Below are 8,016 nucleotides of genomic sequence, written 5' to 3'. Positions count from 1 at the left end.
AGCCAGAATGTACAAGGTAGTTAACTGTTTTCATCACCATTTACCAGTTCCTGATACAGTATTTCCCAATGAGCATTTAATATTTACTAAACAAATGAACTAGTTTTTTGTTTTTTTGAGACAGGGTTTCTATGTGTAGCCCTGGCTGTCCTGGAACTAGATTTGCAGACCAGGCTGGCTGGCCTTGAACTCACAAAAAGATCCACCTGCCTCTGCCTCCTCATTGCTGGGAAAGGCATGTGCCAGCACTGCCCGGCCTGAACTAGTACTTTTTATGCTAAATTCTCAAACTAATACACCAGATTTTTCCTTGATTCATCACAGGAAACCTGACTTAAGACATTGCAAATGCAGTGAGCACTAAGTCATCTTCATCTTTGGTTAGTAAATTGTTAAGTCTGGTTACTAGAATAAAAAAATGAACTATTGAGCAGCTTCCCCCAAGTTAAGGTTTTGACACAAAGCCTGGCTGGCCTCTTCCAGGTGTTGGGATTAAAAGGATACAATAACATGCCAGGTGAATCTTATTTTTATTGTATTTGTGTGCAGGTGCCTGTGGAAGCTAGAAGTGGGAGTTAACAGGCAGGCTGATCTGCCTAATAGTGTGGGTGACACAGTCTGAACTCAGGCCCTTTCCCACAGCAGTCTTGGCTCCACTGTCCATCCCATCCTCCCCACCCCCACCCCGGTTTTTTCTTTGGGCCAGGGTAAAGTTCTTGGTTGTGAAGGTGTAACCATTTAAAATGCCAGTTCAGTTTTAGCCCAAGTTCTTACTTCCTCTTTTTGTGATCACAAATAGTCTTTTCCTCTAAAACCTGGCAGTCCAGTGTGCCTAGTACCAGTCTTTTAAGGAGTCATTGTTTACCATGTACATCTTCCTAAAGAAGCCATTTCTCAAAATTTAATTCTTACCCATTCTTAAAATTTTGAAACACTATAGTCTGCATTTGTTAGGATTTTTGTGTGTGTGTGTGTGTGTGTGTGGGGGTCAGCTCTGTTTTCAAGACTGGGCTGGGTATTGGCTCAGTGAGAATACTAACCTAAGAGCCTGCAACTTTGAATTTCTGGGTTGAGGCGCAGGTAGTCTTTATTTAAATTCAATTGATTATTACACACCTTCCAGTAGTTTGTCCAGGTCCACTTCGCTATGACCATTAATAATTAAGTCCCCCTTTGGTTTACACTACAAATGAATGGCAATGTGCCAAGGCATTGTAGCTCTACCCACTTTGTTTTTCCCCATTTGGATAAAAGTCAACACAGTTGTTCCAGATAGGCCATGAGATTAAAAAGGCATTCCACATTTTGACTATTTTAGGACATAAGTTTATTCCCAAGTTTTCACATAAATAAAAAACAAGCACAGTAATAAGTCCAACCATGTTTGTAGCTTCATCTATACGTCCATGAATTATGGATTAGTTTGTATCTGTGGGAAAATCTTTAACAAGTTAATGTACTGCTCAAAAGAACCACTATGAGCATTTCTTTTTATCTGGCAGATACAAAGCAATGTCAATTGTATGATTCCTAAATTCTTGGCTATTATACATTTCTCCAGCAAGTAGTCTCCTTCTAAAACACTTCAGCTTCTTAATTTCTAGTTTGAAGCTTCTGACGGTTTTGTTGTATGGGACACCAAAAGCCTTCATTTAAAATATTCAGTAGCGTTCACTCACTGGAATGACTCCTTTCAAAATGAGTCCACAACATAGCTGGTGCCAACACTATTCAAAGTTAGTGTGTTGCAAAAGACATGCCAAGTTAAATGATCTCTAAAGCTAGTACACGTTTCACTTCCTAAAGTGACCAACTCTTCAGTTTTACATATTCTAAAACACAAATGGGATTAGTGGAACAATTAAGCATCTTATAAAACCATAACCATCTTCCTAAAATAAATTATAAGTTGCAGTTTTATAATTTGGAATTTTTGGGAAGTGTTCAAAACATTAAGACGATAAAACACCTTTATCATGTACAAAGCTACAAGATTTAAAAATAACTGCATGACACACTACATGGATTATGGAAGGCATAACCTAGAGTTAATTCATAAAAAAACATGATCCATACCCAAACTACCTTTGAAAAAATCCAAACTGCACAGCCCATTTAACATAATGACAGTATTGTCAGCGACAATCATGTGCCTCTGTTGCTTCTGAGAACACATCTTGCGATTATGAAAAGTGTGTTGATCTCGAAGACCTGGTTTTGCTCAGACAGCAGGGTTACAGCCTTAAACAAGCACTGTCCTGTCCTTAAGGAACAATCTAAAGGAGGAAAAAACAATAATTACTATTGTTAATTATATTTTAAGAGCCATGACAACATTCAAGTGGGACCAAATATGGTGTAGGGGAGAGGGCATTAAGGAAGGGATCCTTGAGATGTTCTGAAACCAATCTCAGTGACTTAACACTTGATCCAATTTCTGAATTCTTCCCTCAGAGAAAACTAGTAATCTAGTAGTTCTCTGCTTTCAATTTTCTATAAGCCCATCACCACCTTATAGCACACTACATCTAGATTTCCTCAATATTTCAATCAGAGCAAGGTAGTACGAAGCTGGTAGGAATACCAAACACTAGACCAGTTTCTATACCTGGCCTCAGTTTGCTAGTATTACACAAGAAGTTGATAAATTTCACTGAGCCTTTGTTTCCTCTACTGTACATAGACTGGTACCAAAGCCTCTGTTATGGTGAGTAATCAGTTAAAGCCTAAAGGATACTTAGTGCTCACTAATCCAGCCAAGAATGAGCCTGGATAAGTACCCCTTCAATATATAAACTAGCATACACTACAACAACGAAATCAAGGTCTCAACCTTCAAGGTCAAATGCTTGACTCCTAGAGTTGTGACCCAGCAAAGTGCAGTATAGTTAAGAGTCCTTCCAGTCAAACTAGTCTTGTTCTTGGGATGCTCAACTATTGATGTGGGAAGGTCTTCTGTTTTAATAAAGAAACTGCCTTGGCCAGCCCTTAGGTGGGTGGAGTAGACAGAACAGGAAAAAGGAAGTGAGGTAGATGGCTCAGACAATTGCCCTGCCTCTGCAACCGGTTGCCACGAAGCCAGCCATGTCAGACATGCTGAATCTTTCCGGGTAAGACACCATTTGTGGTGTTACACAGTTATTAGATATGGGTTAAAGCAAGAGATGTGAGAATTAGACAATAAGAGGCTAGAACTAATGAGCCAGGCAGTGTATAAAAGAATACAATTTGTGTGTTGTTATTTCGGGTATAAAGCTAACCATGCAGAAGCCGGGCAGGATGAAATGCAGGCCTGCCCGCAGCTCCACATTACAAACTATCACGTTCTAGTGTGGCAGCCATAATTATACAGTTATACCAAACATAAGATACATACAAAAGGCCTTATCTTGCTCAAAATTTGAAAATTAAAAATTACAAACCCAACCTAACTTTCCCATTAAGCACAAATGTTTAACATATATAGCAGTTTTTGCCATAAGAATGAAATCATATGGCACCACTTGACAGGAAACAGTTTATTTAAACCACCATGCCCAGTATAAGAACAGGATAGCTAGATGCAATTGTTAGTTTAGGGAAACCCAAGGAAGTGCTTGTGAGCAGACAGGAAGGCCTCAGTTCCCCCCATGAAAAGAACATTAAGACACCTCAGTTAAATATTAGATTCCTGCACCATATGAGTTTTATCCTGTATTTCATAGGCTTTAACTATCAATTGAAAACTTAGTTTTACAAATCATAAAATGTTTGGTTCTCAACTCTGCTTACTCACTGAAGAAATCCCCATTGTCCTTGAAAAATGTGATGACGGAAGAAACACAGTATTAGATAAAAAGTTGAAGAAAACATTATCTGAAATATTTTACCATCTGTGTGTGTGTATGTAGATGGGTGTGAAAGACAACTTTGTAGTTTCTTAGTTGCTGTTTCCTTGTCTTTTGAGATATGTTCTCACCAGCATGGAGCCTGCCAAGTAACTAGGCTTGTGTGGCCAGTAAGTCCTAGGGATAACTCAAGGCGTGCTCTAACATGTCTGGCTTTTTTATGTGGGTTGTGCAGATTTTCATTGCTTGCAACACAAACACTTTACTAATTATAACCCAAGCCCCCTTAATATATTTAAAAGAATCTGGCCCGCATTTAGGTTTTCCCTTTCACTCACAGTTTGTTATTGTTTGGTTGTTCAAGAGGGAAGAAAAACCAGTTCAGGCCAGGCATGCATTCGTCACTTTTAACCCAGCACTCAGGAGGCAGAAGCAGGCAGAACTCTAAATACTGAGTTGCAGGCCAGCCAGAGATACATAATGAGTGAAATCCTGTCTCAGGAAAAAAACCCACAAAGTTATCATTTTTATATTTACAGTAAGCAAGTGAACATGAAAGGGCAGAATTTTAATCTGGCCTTGGCTACCCAGAATTTAAATTCTCTGGGCGTGAGACTGGAAAATCCGAATTAAACAGCAAGGCAACAGTTTCTGCATACTAAAACCCTAAGATCCCTGTCCTAAACATACCATGCTTTAAGAAATGTTACATAGAAAACAAAGGCTTTTAGGGAGCACAAAACCAGGTATACACTACCCATCTTTTAAAGAATTCCAATCCCCACCCCAGAAACCAAGATGCAAATTTCAGCAGCTGCCCTTAGAAAGTAAAAAGCCATGCCATTTAAACCAGCACAGGAAGTCATACATGTGGCAAACAAAAAGCTACATGGTGGGAAAGAGGCTTTAAAGAATAAGGAAGCCCAGAGTATCAAAAGGGGGTGGGGTGGGGGTGGGGGTGGAGTGGAATTAGGTTGACCAGCCACAGAGAAATCCAAATCCCATGGTGGCTCCTAGGTACTACTCAATTATGATTTTTAAAATATCTCAGCTTCCTAAATTTTATTTTTCAACAGGCTTTCTCTGTGTAACCCTGGCTATCTTGGAACTCACTCTGCAGGTCAGGTTGGCTTAGAACTCAGAGATCGACCACCTCTGCCTCCTGAGTGCTGGGATCAAAGGCAACTGCCACCACTTCCCAGCTAAAACACTGGCTCTAAGTTTTTGAAATCCAAATTAATCAGTACTTGCTTTCATGTTTAGTAATGGTAAGACTAGCTTTCAGCTTAGACTAAAATAATATACAACAAACAACTTAAATAGGCTACCAAAAGTTCAATTTTTTTTGTTGTTAAGCGTAACAGAACATTATTAAAGTCTGCACTAGTCTTCTGCAACCTACAAGTTTGCAGCAATGGCTCCCCTGTCCACACTATTTACACTTCAAATAAAAATTAGTTCCTTGATAATATTTCCAAGCGCTTAACAAGTAATTTGGTTATTGGCTACCATACTGGAAAAATACAGAGTATCCACATCTCTGCAGTAAGTTCTCATGGTACACACAACAGCAAACCCAACACCAAGCTTCACAAGTACATTTATGTCACTTACATTTCACTTGTACCTACAAGTCAAGCAATACAATAGGAACTTAGCAGACACCACTCGGTAAGACCATACCAAAGCAGCTCAGCAAAACCAGCAATAACATGAGGAATGTCATGAATCAAGCCAGAGGCCAGAAGAAAACACTACCTAAATAGGAAAATAAAGGCTCACAGGACCTTAGGCCAGGAGAGACATCTGAACCAAAACAGTCTGCATTCCAGAAGGAACCGCCTTCTACAGACGTGTACAGTGACAAAATGTAAGCAGCAATCAATTCCATGTGACCTAAGAGATTGTGTGTGTGTGTAGGAAATAATGAAATGAAAAAGTTGTCATTAGCCCATTAACGGTCTTCTGTATTGTACTCATGGAATCCACTAATGTATTAAGGAGTCAGCAAATTTCATGTCAATTCATATACCTTTTAATACAATCAGCCTGGCAATATGTAAGATAAATCAGGTAATATTGGAGATACCCATCTGTAGGCCATTAATAGGAAACAGTTCAGTTTATTAATGATGGAGACAGGCATTCATGGAGTGGAAAGAAGCCAAACTTCAGGTTAGATTCTCAATAAATCTATTGTAGTAAAGCTCCTGAAGGAATAGGGATAGAAAAAGAAAATCAAGGCTAACAGTCAACAAGATGTACCAAGGAGGAATAAAAGAACTGCAGGGTAAGGGCCCAGATACAGCCTCAATTTGTGGTGTAACTAATCTGTCTGGTTTCATGACTCATCAGGCTTCTAAGATCAAGAGAGGAAGAATGCCAGTGCTCTGTCTAGGGATTGGATAAGCCAGCACAAAAAAATGAAAAAAGGGACTAAAATGAGAGAGTGCTAAAATATCTTTTGGTAGGACTGCAGAGGGAGCAGGAGGGACAGAGTGAAGTACTGGGCTCTGTAGAAAATGCTAAAATTCTGTTTATATATTCTAAGTTGCGATACTATAATTTCATGATATAGCAAGGATCTCAAGTGGGAGTATAAACTCGGGTGAGCATGCATTTAATCTAACTCGATGAAAATACGCCAAGGCAGATCATAAGCAATAATAACCTGTAGTTCTGCCGCATAAAACCCCAGGTGAGCGCCCATTTCCCTCCGTTGCCCCTATTATAATTACCTCCCGACACCAACGAAAACCCATGGGAAGCCTCTCCCCTACAATTTTACACCTGTTCAAGTCCCCTGCAGGGCAACGCCCACGCACCAGTTTAGCCCTTAAGCCTGCCCAGAAGTCTCCCGCCCATCTTCCAGAAAGACTCGACTTGAAGATCACGAGGGGAGAGGGAGAAGGGATTCTTCCAGGCCCGGGGCGGGTCTTTAGTAGACAGGAGGCAGCAGAGAACTCCCAGAAAGGTATTGCGGCGCTCCCCTCCCCTGCAGAGAAGGGTGCGGCCCTCTCTCCGCCTACTCCACTGCGGCTCCCTTATTGATTGCAGCTCCCACGAAATTTTAGAGAGCAAGCGCTTCCTGCTTCTAAACCGGCCCGACCGAGTCCCCCTCTCCTTCCTCCACTCCCCGGAGCGCGCGCCGCAGGTCTGGCTCATCTCGCCCCTCGTGCGGCAGCAACTCTTAGGAGGAACCGCGCTCGCCCCCGCCCCGCCGCGCAGCCCGCCCGCCCGTCCGTCCCCGCCCCCCAGCGCGCGCTTCCTGCCACGTTGCGCAGGGGCGCGGGGCCAGACTCTGCGGCGCGGGGCCTTGGGAGGGCCGGATCCTGCGAGCGCCTCCCCGCCGCCCCCGCCAGCCCGCCCAGGGCCTGAACTCGAAGGAACGCGGGCCAATTGCAAGGGCCAGTTTTCTGGGTCCTGGGAGCCAATCAGACGACGAGGCCAGGCCGGCGGCGGGTAAACTGACTCCCCCAGAGGAAGGGGAGGGTGGGAGGCCGCCTGGGCGCGAGCCACTTTCGCTGACCCTCCCTCCCCTCCCCTCCCCTCCCCCGCCCCAGGCCGGCCGCGCCCGCACGACCAGCAATCCTCACCCCACCTACCTCCCGCCCCACCCAGTGGGCCTAACGAGGCAGGCGGCTGCGCACTACAGCACGTTTAACTGACAGGCGCTTCACTCCAACCACAACACGCCATTTGTGTTTTCACACACGGCGGGAGGAGAGGAGGCCTATCAGCGACGAGACGTGCACAGGAAGCGCACCTCCGCTCCCCCGTGGGAGCCATGGCCGCGTCCGGTGGAGATTTTTTTCCGCTCCCTTCTCCCTCCCCCTCCGGTTGCTGCGGGGCGGACCGTAGTCCTGACCGCGACCCGCCTGCCCCGTCCAGCGTACGGATCGCACCCAGCGGCCCCAGCAGGCGGTTCCGCCATCCTCGAGGGCCCGCCGCACCCGCCCGTCCCCGCGACCGCGCCGCACCACCCTCCCGCCAGAGTCCCGATCCCCTACCTAGCCGAGGCTCTCTGAGGAGCCGGAGCCCCAGAGCACAGCCTCTTCTTTAGGCGGCCCCCCGGCAGCCTCCGCTGATTGGCGGCGAGCTGGCCAATAAGTGCGGGGCGGTGGGCGGCAAGGCCAATGGCGCGGCGGGAGGGGGCGTGTCCCGCGTGCCCCTGGCGCCGGCACTGGGA

General features: G+C 44.7%; 1 long non-coding RNA gene across 1 annotated transcript; it reads right to left on the bottom strand.

Moving 5' to 3' along the window:
- Window positions 1-1,310: 1,310 nt before the first annotated feature.
- Window positions 1,311-7,901, bottom strand: LOC121677104. Its single transcript, XR_006020745.1, has 2 exons — window positions 7,838-7,901; window positions 1,311-2,276 (listed from the first exon to the last, which is right to left on the bottom strand). It is a non-coding gene; the product is annotated as an uncharacterized LOC121677104 (long non-coding RNA).
- Window positions 7,902-8,016: the final 115 nt, after the last annotated feature.

This window comes from Arvicola amphibius, chromosome 2, assembly GCF_903992535.2.
Source record: "Arvicola amphibius chromosome 2, mArvAmp1.2, whole genome shotgun sequence".
In the NCBI taxonomy this organism is placed as follows: Eukaryota; Metazoa; Chordata; class Mammalia; order Rodentia; family Cricetidae; genus Arvicola; species Arvicola amphibius.
Note: the sequence above shows the minus strand (reverse complement) of the source record. Positions and strands in the feature narration are given on the sequence as shown.